The sequence below is a fragment of the Cupressus sempervirens genome, chromosome 4 (assembly GCF_028749045.1).
Source record: "Cupressus sempervirens isolate cs-2001-9-10 chromosome 4, ASM2874904v1, whole genome shotgun sequence".
Taxonomy (NCBI): Eukaryota; Viridiplantae; Streptophyta; class Pinopsida; order Cupressales; family Cupressaceae; genus Cupressus; species Cupressus sempervirens.
Window position 1 is genome coordinate 24,161,113 of NC_143121.1, and position 11,351 is coordinate 24,172,463.

General features: G+C 34.0%; 1 pseudogene across 1 annotated transcript; it reads left to right on the forward strand.

Annotated features, from left to right (window-relative positions):
- The first annotated feature begins 9,383 nt into the window (after positions 1 to 9,383).
- On the forward strand, positions 9,384 to 11,002 carry LOC149559741 (1-aminocyclopropane-1-carboxylate oxidase-like; annotated as a pseudogene). The gene is made up of 3 exons (XR_016363304.1): positions 9,384 to 9,548; positions 9,643 to 9,896; positions 10,139 to 11,002. The product of XR_016363304.1 is annotated as a 1-aminocyclopropane-1-carboxylate oxidase-like (transcript).
- The last annotated feature ends 349 nt before the right edge of the window (positions 11,003 to 11,351 follow it).

Genomic DNA, 11,351 nt, shown 5'->3' on the forward strand with positions numbered 1-11,351 from the left:
AACATTGACTTATATTTAATTTAAGTTTCTTTATATCTAAACTATTTATTCATAATAAGAGTTTATATATTTGATTCATGAAATCAAATAATAGTTATCACAAGCATTTGAAAAGAAGGACCTTAAAAAAATGCATTATTTTTTAGGAATTAAAATATGGAGACAAAATGGTAAGACTTTGATCATTCAAACTAATTATAGAAGGAATTTGATTCAAAGGTTTATTATGCAAGATTGTGAAAACCCATGTACTCCATTAAAAGGAAAATTTAGTTTCTCTTGTGATAGTGATACTGTACAAGACAATGAGACTTTTCATAAGTATATGGGAGGAAGTTTAAACTAATTGACAACTGAAAGATGTAGTACTTCATACTCTATCAACATACTTAGCTAGTTCATGGATAATTCTCTTGAGGGTCATTGGAAAGTAGAAAAAAGAGTCATTCAATATCTAAAATGTACCATTAAGTTTTGCATTGAATATACTAACTATTTAAATGTTGAGTTCTTGAATTAAAATTCACCATGTGAAGTAAGACTTTATTGCAAACACATCCTAGTGCTGACTAAAAGTCTCCATATCCTACCACTTGTCAACTTAACATGCATTCAAGCCACCTCCTTCACTTTGATCTATCAAAGTCTATATTTGTGTCTCATACCCTAGGTGCTACAATGGTAGGCCTAATTTTTTTTTTGACAACTGATCATTTTATGGGTGATTGAGGATGTTTCAATTTTATTTGGGAAATAACTCCCCACTTGGGAGCCTAGTGTATATCTTATCACTAAGTATCTCCTTTTCTAATTAACCTGGATGGTTATGAAAGATAGTATATGCACACCCTATAGTAATTTATTATCAAAAAAATCATTCCAAAGTGAAACTAGCACACAAGTTTGCTACATGTCTTTCAAGCTATGATTAACTTTGTGCATGCTTCCCCACTTGAGGATATTTTTAAAGAGATGGATAGAGTCTTTAACTTGAGACACTTCTAGAGGAACCTCCTTAAACATTAGCAAATGGTGGTAACTCAAATTAATGAAAAAAAACCATTTTTACCTACAAAAATAAGGATTTGGTCATTTTTTTGGGTAGTGATATGATCCTTGAGTCATGCAAAAGGAACAAACTATACACCAATAAATTATAACTTCTTATAAGGGTTTCTTAGAAGGCATTGCCTATAAATTGAGAGCCTTATAGAAGGAGATATACAGATATAGATAGAAAAATCAATTACACAAAAAAAGGGACTTCTGTCATTCTATAAAAGGCTATAGAGGATAATATGTAACTATTTGTTTTAACTTAAATAAAAAAGCATGAACATTACTTTGGTAGATGGAAAATGTTTGAGACATTAACTAATCACAAGAAATATGATTGATGTTGATCCCTCCAAATTTAACTTCAAATATTGTGAACCTAATTTGACATCTACAAGTAGATCTACAATATATTAAAAAATATTGTGTAGAGATATATTTGAGGAGATTGTGAGTTCAATTAGTGAATAGATTATCCTATTCCAAACCCATTGTTAGAAACAATAAATGAAGTGGTATATTGAAGATAATATTTGGAAATTTGTATAAATGCTCTATATGATGTGATATATTTTAATCATTTTTTTTTTTAAAAATTGACATTTCATATAATTATTCTTCTATATGATCCTTACATTCCCATTTAGTGTGCATTTAATAGCATAATGGATGTATTTAAATATACAGTTTGGCATAGGACACATCACATGTTATATATGTGCTAGGATGACTTACAATAGCTATTGAATGGTGATAGATTTGTAAAATGTGAGTTATTTCTAAACCAACTCTCAAAATCATACTTGGCTGGTTGTCTATAACCATTAAACTCAAACTAAGAGAAGGGTAACAAGATATATTTTGAATAAATAAGGGTGATGAAAGAATAATTTTAGGGTCATACATAGAATAAGGACATGCATAATTTTAATTCAATCTCTATAAAACCTATGAGTGTGATTTTTAAGACTATAGCTTGGCTTTATATAAAGGTGAGACTTTGAAATTGATTAACTATGAATTACAAAATTTATTAAAAGATCCAAAATACATCATTTAAAATAAACCTAAAACTAGATTACATATTTAATAAAGATATAAAATGAATCATATCACATAATAAGTGTCTCTTGAATAATTCATATAAAATAGAATGACCAAAACCTTAGTCCTTATATGCCTTAGCTTAGACTCAATCATATCACAAAACTTTAATTGAACTTGGGCTCTCTATTTTTTTATTTTGATAACCATGAACCTAATTTTAAATGTAAAAGTATATTTCTACAACATAGACCTAATATATTGAACAATGTGGTTTGGAGATGTGTTTCAGGAACTTGGTGAGCTCGATTAGTGAATAGATTATCCTATCCCAAAACTATTGTTAGAAAAAATTAATGAAGAGGTATATATTGAAGATAAAAATTGGAAGTGGAGGTAAATTCTCCTTATGATGGCACATATTTGAATCATTTATTTTCTTTAAGAATTGATAGCTTGTGTAATTAATCTTCTATATGATCCTTGCATTCCTTTTTGGAGTGCATTTAAAAGCATAATGGATGTCTTTAAATCATACAATTTTACATAGCGCATGCCACATGATATGTATTTGCTAGGATGACTTGTAACAAAAAGTGAATGGTGATAGATTTGTAAAAGATGGGTTATTCCTAAACTAGCTCTCAAAATTATACTCAACCTCTCCTCTAGAACCATTACTCAAACTAAGACAAGCGGTACAAGATAGCTTATGAATAGACAAGGGTACATCAACAAGGAGAGAATAATTTTGAGGTCATTCATAGGATAAGGAGAGATAATTTTTTATTCAATTTATATAGGACATATGAGTGTGATCCTTCAGACTATAACTATAATTTATATAATGATGAAAATATTAAATTGATTAACTTTGAATTATAGAAGTTGTAAATGAATCCAAAATACATCATATAAGGTAAACTAAAAACTAGATTACATATTTATCTTTCATATTACATAATATGCATTCCTTTAATATTTCATATTTAAAATATGAAAGTGAAGAACATTCTTTCTAGGCCTTCAAAGAGAAGGTGTCTTCGAGAGAGAAATAAATATCCATAACATATCTTGGATGATCAAGGGCTACAATAAGAGTGGAAAAACTATCATAATCTCTAGGCTCATATTAAATATCATAGAGATCTCCATTATGGCTTTAACATTACACACTAAAGCTTTATTCCTAAGTTAAAAGTGTTAAATAGTCAAAATTGATTTAAATTTCAAAGCTTAATTTAAATTATAAAAATTATCACTTAATGACATTTGCAATTAGCTAATTAAAAATAGTATAAGAATAAAGCTTATGAGGAATATGTAATCATTGAGAATACTTCGTCGAAAGCTTCGTGGCTATTTTGACAGAAGAGGCAAAACAAAATTCTAAGGCGAAACAGACAGAAACGTGGAAATCAAAATCTTAACTTGTTGAGACAGTGAAATTTTGATGTCACAGTCACAGACAGATTATGATATCCCTCTCTATGTCAATATACAAATTCTATTGGAGTATAGTCTGAGAAATCAAGAATCATAATCAAACAGCAATTAGGTTTAACTTGTTGAGAAACATGTGTCTCAACCTTGCAATCTTTTCTTGGAAAATTCCAGAATTAGTTTGTGGGAGTTTTCCGCTTATTTATGCATTGGAAAGTGGTTAGTGAGTTGTTAAATGAGTCTTGTCCTTAGTAGAATATAGGTAGGCTATTTTTAGAGCCTTGATGACTCATTTTGTGAATTTTATGGGGGTCTAGACTAAGAGACAAAATTGTGGATGGGATTACTATTTTAACCTGGCTGTTTTTCCATAATGGAAATGTAAATGTCAAAAATGGGTAAAATTTGGCATGGTAGTTTTGCCCATGGTTTTGTAAAACCATACATGGTTTCCAAGTTGTAAAATCACTATAAAAGGAGGGCTTGGGGAGGTGTTTTTATAATTGAGTTCAGTTTGCAAGATTGGTGCTAGAAGGAGTCTCTCCAAGTTCAAGTTGTGGTGATGCGCTCCAGTAAGAACTTGTATTGCTAATGTATTGTAATCATCTTGGTTTGATAATACATTGTGCGAGTTTTGGAGGGTGGGGTTTTTCTCCTGGAAGGGTTTCCCCACAGTAATCACTGTTTTATGTGTTCTTTGTTATTTTGATGCATTTCTTGAGATCTTTGCAATAGTTACTTTGATTTGCATAATCATTCTCTCAAAGATTAGCGTAGGTAGCGATTTCATGCACCTTTGCTTTCTTACAAGTGGTATCAGAGCCTAGCCAATTTTGGTTCTATTTGTTGGGTACATGCTTGTTTGAGCTAATCAAGGTTTGAGTGGGATCTTGTGCAGAGCATTTCATTTCTGTGTTGCAAGATTGAAAAGATGGCAAGCATGTCAGGGAGAATTGATGTTGAAAATTTTTCTGGCACAAACTTTGAGATTTGGGAGCTGAAGATTTGAAGATCTATTGATTGATCAGAATCTATGGGATGCGATTGATGAGAACAAGCTGAGGCCCATAGATCCAACATTAGCTGCACAATATGATGTGAATGATAGAAAAGCTAAAGGTCTCATCAGATTGTGTCTTGCAGACTCGATTCTGATTAATTTCCATGAAGAACCTACCGTGAAGAAGCTTTGGAAAAAGCTTAGTGAGATCTATCAAAGGTTTAATATGTTGGTGACTCAGTTGACCTCAGTAGGGGTGCCAATGGATGAAGAAGAAAGGTGTCAAATCTTGTTATGTTCATTGCCAAACTCATGGGATACTCTTGTGATGGCTATAGGGATCACTTTAGTTGTCTTGAAGATGGAGGATGTTGTTGGTTCTCTACTTTCTAAGGAGATGAGAAGGATGGTCTCTCTGAATGCCAAAGAGGCTTTGAGTGTTCGCGGAAGACCAAAAGAAAGAGGCAAGAACGAAAAGCAGCATGGCCATTCTAAGTCCAAAAATAAGGGGAGATCGAAATCCCCTAGTAAGTCCAAGGAAATCTACTAGAATTGTGGTAAACCTGGACACTTTCGAAAGGACTGCAAAGAGGAGAAGAAAAAGAAGAAGAAGAAGCAAGATTTTGATTCTGAGTTCGAGAAGGAAGATGGAGATGCTTTCATTGCAGCCTTGGCCACTCATGTAGGTGAAAATGCATGGTTAATAGATTTAGGTGCATCTTTCCACATGACTCCTAATAGGAACTGGTTTAGTAAGTATGAAAATTTTTATGGTGGTAAGGTGTATTCGGGTGATAATTCAGTACTTGATATTGTTGGTCGTGGAAGTATTCATGTGAAATTTTCTGATGGTAGAATTAGAAGATTTGATAGTGTCTTGCATATCCCTGGACTAGCAAGGAATTTGTTATATGTTAGTAAGCTAATAGATGCGGATGTACATGTACAATTTTTTGAAGCAGGTGTAAAAATGGTGAGAGGCACTATGGTAATAGCAAGAGGAAGTAGATTGGGTACATTGTACCAACTTGATGCATGCACAGTCGAGTGCAATAGTACTTCTGATAAGATTGTGGAAAAGACTACTCAGTTGAAGAAGGAGAGCATTTCTCTTTCAATAGATGGTCATGGTTTTTGGGTACCCAAGGGTGCTCTTTCTACCGAATCAAAGTTGCCTACAGAGAAGACTATGTTATGGCACTAGAGACTTGGCCACATAGGTGAGAAGGGTCTACAGACCTTGAAAAATAAGAACCTTGTTGATGGGTTGAATGACTGCAATCTTGAGTTTGATTTTTGTGAGCATTATATCTATGGTAAACAAAACTACATCCTGTTTTACTCGAGTTCTCATAAGTCTTCATGTATTTTGGATCTAATTCATTCAGATGTATTTGGTCCAGTTAATGTTCCTTCTATTGGTAGATTAGTTTATTATGTTTCTTTCATTGATGATTTTAGTAGAAGAACATGGGTTTATTTCCTTAGGAGTAAAGCTGAAGTTTTCAGTCATTTCAAAGAATTTAAAGCAATGGTTGAATTGCAAATTGGAAAGAAAATAAAATGCTTGAGAACTGATAATGGTGGTGAATTTTGCTCCAATATTTTTGACACATTTTGTAAATATTTTGATATTAAAAGAGAGAAGACAACTCCATATTCTCCATAGCACAATGGAGTTGTAGAAAGAATGAATAAGACCTTGATGGAGAAGGCTAGGAGTATGTTGAGTGGTGCTGGACTAGAACAAAAGTTCTAAGCTGAAGCTATAGCCACTGCCTGCTACCTAATAAACAGGCCTCCTACATCAGCTCTTGTTGATAAGATGCTAATGGAAGTGTGGTTGGGCCACAAGCCTTCACTTAGACATCTGAGAGTGTTTGGTTGTGAGGCATATGCTCATGTGCCAAAGGAGAAGCGAACAAAATTGGACAACAAAGCTATCAAATGTATCTTCATTGGATATAGTTATGGTGTGAAAGGATACAAGCTTTGGGATCCTATTGCACAAAAGGTATTTTATTCCAGAAGTGTTATTTTTAGAGAACTAAGCCTTCTTCTATTATAGTGCAGCCAGAACAAATTAAAGAAAAGAAAGATGTGATTCAACTTCCTGCTACACCTGAGAAAGTTGAATCAAGGCCCTTAGTAAGATAAGATGTTGAAGAGAACTCTACAAGTTTTGAATCATCAAAGGAAGAGGGAGAACCTAATCACGAACCTGAACCTCCTAAACCTGAACCAGATCTTGTACGAAGATCTACTAGACAAAGAAAACCACCTGAAAGGTATGGGTATTCTCCTGATGATTGGAGGTGCATATTTGCATTGAATGCTAACATTGATGAACCAAGATCTGTAGAAGAGGCTCCTGGTATGAATGATTTAGAGTCCTAGAAAATAGCCATGGATGAAGAAATGGCAGCTCTTAAGAGGAATCGAACGTGGGACCTTGTACCATTGCCTGAAGGATGGAAGCTTGTTGGTTGTAAATGGGTGTTCAAAAAGAAGATGGGTTCAGATGGAAGTATTGAGAAGTACAAAGCACGTTTGGTTGCAAAAGGTTACTCTCAGGTTGAGGGAGTAGATTATGGTGAGATTTTTTCTCCAGTAGCCAAAATGACATCCATTAGATTTTTGCTTTCTATTGCAGTAGCTTATGATCTAGAGATCGAGCAAATGGATGTGAAAACTGCTTTCCTTCATGGAGATTTGGAGGAAGAAATTTACATGTCACAGCTAGAGCACTATGTGGTGAAAGGTAAAAGTCATTTGGTCTATAAATTGAAGAAATCCTTGTATGGTTTAAAACAAAGTCCTAGGATGTGGTACCAGAAGTTTGATACATATGTGTTGAGTTTGGGATTTGTGTGATCTAAATTTGATCATTGTATATATTTCAAATCTAATGGTGATGGTTTTTTGGTTATTCCTTGTATGTCAATGATATGTTGTTTATTGGCAAAGGAAAAAGTTTGATTATAGAGTTAAAATCTCAACTCTTAATAAAGTTTGAAATGAAAGATCTTGGTGCAGCTAGGCACATTCTGGGAATGGAGATTATAAGAGATAGACAGAATAGAAAGCTTTGGCTAGGCCAAAGTAAGTATGTTGGTACTATTTTGAAAAGATTCAATATGCAAGATTCAAGACCATTGAGTGTTCCGTTTACTATGGGAACAGAGCTTTCTAGCTCACAGTGTCCTACATCCCCATTGGAGATGGAAGAGATGAGTCGAGTACCATATCAGAGTGTTGTTGGAAGTTTGGTGTATGCTATGGTTTATACAAGACCAGACATTGCTCAAGCAGTGGGAGTACTTTCCCGTTATATGTCTAATCTAGGAAGAGCACATTGGGATGCAGTAAAAAGAGTTTTCAGATACTTGCGGGGTACCTCAGAGTACTCAATATGTTTTCATGGAATAGGAAGTGAGCATTCCTTGGATATTCAAGGCTATGTGGATTCAGACTGGGCTAGTCATGTTGATAGAAGAAAATCCACCAATGCATATGTTTTTACATTATTTGGTGGTGCAATCAGTTGGATGAGTAAGCGACAGGCTTTGGTCGCTTTGTCCACTACTAAGGTAGAGTATATGGAAGCTACTCATGCCTACAAAGAAGCCATCTGGCTAAAGAGATTGTGTTCAGATATAGAGTTCAAACAGGGTGCAGTGATAATTTATAGTGATAGCCAGAGTGCAATTTGCCTAGCAAAGAACCTGACTTTTCATGCAAGGAGCAAGCACATTGATGTACAATATCATTTTGTGAGAGATATGATCAAGGATGGCAAGGTAAAGCTAGAAAAGGTAGAGACTTTGGCGAATGTTGTTGATGCATTAACTAAGCCCCTGAGCACAAAGAAATTCAAATGGTGTTCAGAGTCTATGGGCCTCTCGGCCCCTAGCAATTAAGTCCATGATATTTCAGATCCCCTGACTCTTGCAAGGTGTTTGACAAGTGGGAGAATGTTGAAAAACATGTGTCTCAACCTTGCAATCTTTTCTTGGAAAATTCCAGAATTAGTTTGTGGGAGTTTTCCACTTGTTGATGCACTGGAAAGTGGTTAGTGAGTTGTTAAATGAGTCTTGTCCTTAGTAGAATATAGGTAGGCTATTTTTAGAGCCTTGATGACTCATTTTGTGACTTTTATGGGGGTCTATACTAAGACAAAATTGTGGACAGGATTACTATTTTAACCTAGTTGTTTTTCCATATTGGAAATGTAAATGTCAAAAATGGGTAACATGTGGCATGGTATATTTGCCTATGGTTTTGTAAAACCATAAGTGGTTTCCATGTTGTAAAATCACTATAAAAGGAGGGCTTGAGGAGGTGTTTGTGTAATTGAGTTCAGTTTGCAACACTGGTGCTAGAAGGAGTCTCTCCAAGTTCAAGTTGTGGTGATGCACTCCTGTAAGAACTTGTATTGCAAGTGTATCGTAATCATCTTGGTTTGATAATACATTGTGCGAGTTTTGGAGGGTGGGGTTTTTCTCCTGGAAGGGTTTCCCCATAGTAATCACTGTGTTGTGTGTTCTTTGCTATTTTGATGCATTTCTTGAAATCTTTGCAATAGTTACTTTGATTTGCATAATTGTTCTCTCAAAGATTAGCGTAGGGAGCAATTCCGTGCACCTTTGCTTCCTTACATAACTGTATAAAAAATTTAAGCCCTGTGATTTGAATTTTAAATGATATGCACAACGATATAGATTTCCGGTCTAATCCTCAACCACACCTTGAACTATAAATTTGTTTCTCATGTGAATTGAATTCTTTCTACCATATAAATAGGTTCTTAGTGTTACAAACATTAGTAAGTCTTCGTCAATCTGAACAGTTGTGAAACTTTATTTAGCTTTTGATTGTCTTTTGGATTTCGAGTATTTTAGAAATGAGTATTCCAGTGATTGATGTAAAGAACATTGATGGGGGAGACAGGAAGACCATTATGGCTCAAATCGCAAAGGTTTGTGAATCTCCTAGATTTTTTCAGGTATTTATGCTTGTTTCATATCAAACTATAAATCATTCATTACAATTATGTGATTGGTATGGTGAAATTGACTGAAGTGGTTAAATTGTTTCAGACTAGAAACCATGGTATTGATCATGGTCTTTTCGACCGTGTGAAGGAGGCATGTTCACAGCAATATAAGATTAACAGAGAGATAAAATTCAAAAATTCTTCACCAGTAAGGGCACTTAACAAAGCCATTGAGGCTGAGGCTGAAGCAAAGGGAAATAATGTTGTGAAGATTGAGAATTTGGACTGGGAAGATGTTTTTCAAGTCCATGAGATGAAAGAAATAAATTCTTGGCCTTCAGAACCCAAATATTTCAAGTACGTACAACATTCAACGACATACTAATCTATACTGCTGGACATTAAGTTATATTAAATATTTCTATATAATTTCCATTAGCAATTTTCAAACAAAATTAGTAGAATCAATTCATGTAATTTTACTTTAGCATATATTATTTTCCTGTAATCTAGGGTAGTAGAATCAGATTAGGCTTTTTAATTCAATTGATACAACTCAATGCAAAGAACTAAAACTTTAATATTTGCAATCTGTACAGAGAAATAATTGAGGAGTTTCGCAGCCAAATATTCAATTTGACAGAGAAATTGTTGGAAATAATAAGTGAAAGGTTGGGACTAGAAAGAGAATATCTGAAAAGGATATTTGCAGGACAAGAGAAGAAGGAGAAGCCATTCTTTGGCACAAAGGTGAGCCATTATCCTCCCTACCCAAGGCCAGATCTGATAAAGGGCATCCATGCTCATACAGATGCAGGTGGACTCATTCTTTTATACCAAGATGATGAGGTTTTTGGCCTTCAAGTGCTCAGCAATGGTAGCTGGATTGATGTGCAACCAATGCAAACACTCAATAGTTGTGAACATTGGTGATCAGTTAGAAGCAGTGAGTAACGGAAAGTATAAGAGTGCATGGCATAGAATTCTCCCAGCAAAGGATGGAAATTGGTTATCTGTGGCATCCTTCTATAATCCCTCATACAATGCAGTGGTGAGCCCTGCACCTCAGCTAGTAGTGCAAGCCAATGGGAATGCTGCTTATCCAAAGTACTCATTTGGTGACTATATGAAGATTTACTCTCACTAGAAATATGAAGAAAAGGAGCCTCGTTTCAAAGAAGTGGGAAGGTTGAGGGAACAAATCTCATACTGAATGGAGAACACGGTCACTATATTTATCCCTAGTATGTCACTCTCTTTTAACTATTTAGAATATTTCTGTCCTGTAGAATATAGGTTCAATTTAACAATCATCTTGGTCGATGTGGTAGGGTCATGTTTCATTCATGTACTGAATTATTGTTGCTTCAATGTAATCCTTGGTATAACCCATGGTTTTAGTTCTTATAAAGGATAAATTGGCATTAATTCGTCGAGTAATTGCTTATTATTATTTGTAATAATACTTAGAAATATATACTACTATTTGTATCTTTTACATTATGTTATTATGTTAGGGTATTATTTTTGTAGAAAGTTTTTCTTAATATTTTTATTTTATATTAAAATATCTTATAGAATAATATCATTTTTAATATTCTAAATGTACTAAGCGTTTTTATTATATTTGAAGCACCCTAATTAAATTTCATAAAATCTTCCTTTTTGATATTGAAGAAAATTGATTTCATTGAAACAAATAAAACATTATTAATTTTTTATGACAAGGTCGATTGAAAAGAATGCTAAAAATAAGAGATACACAATAATCAAAAGATGGGAAAGATTGTGATAATGTTTTTATAAACTATT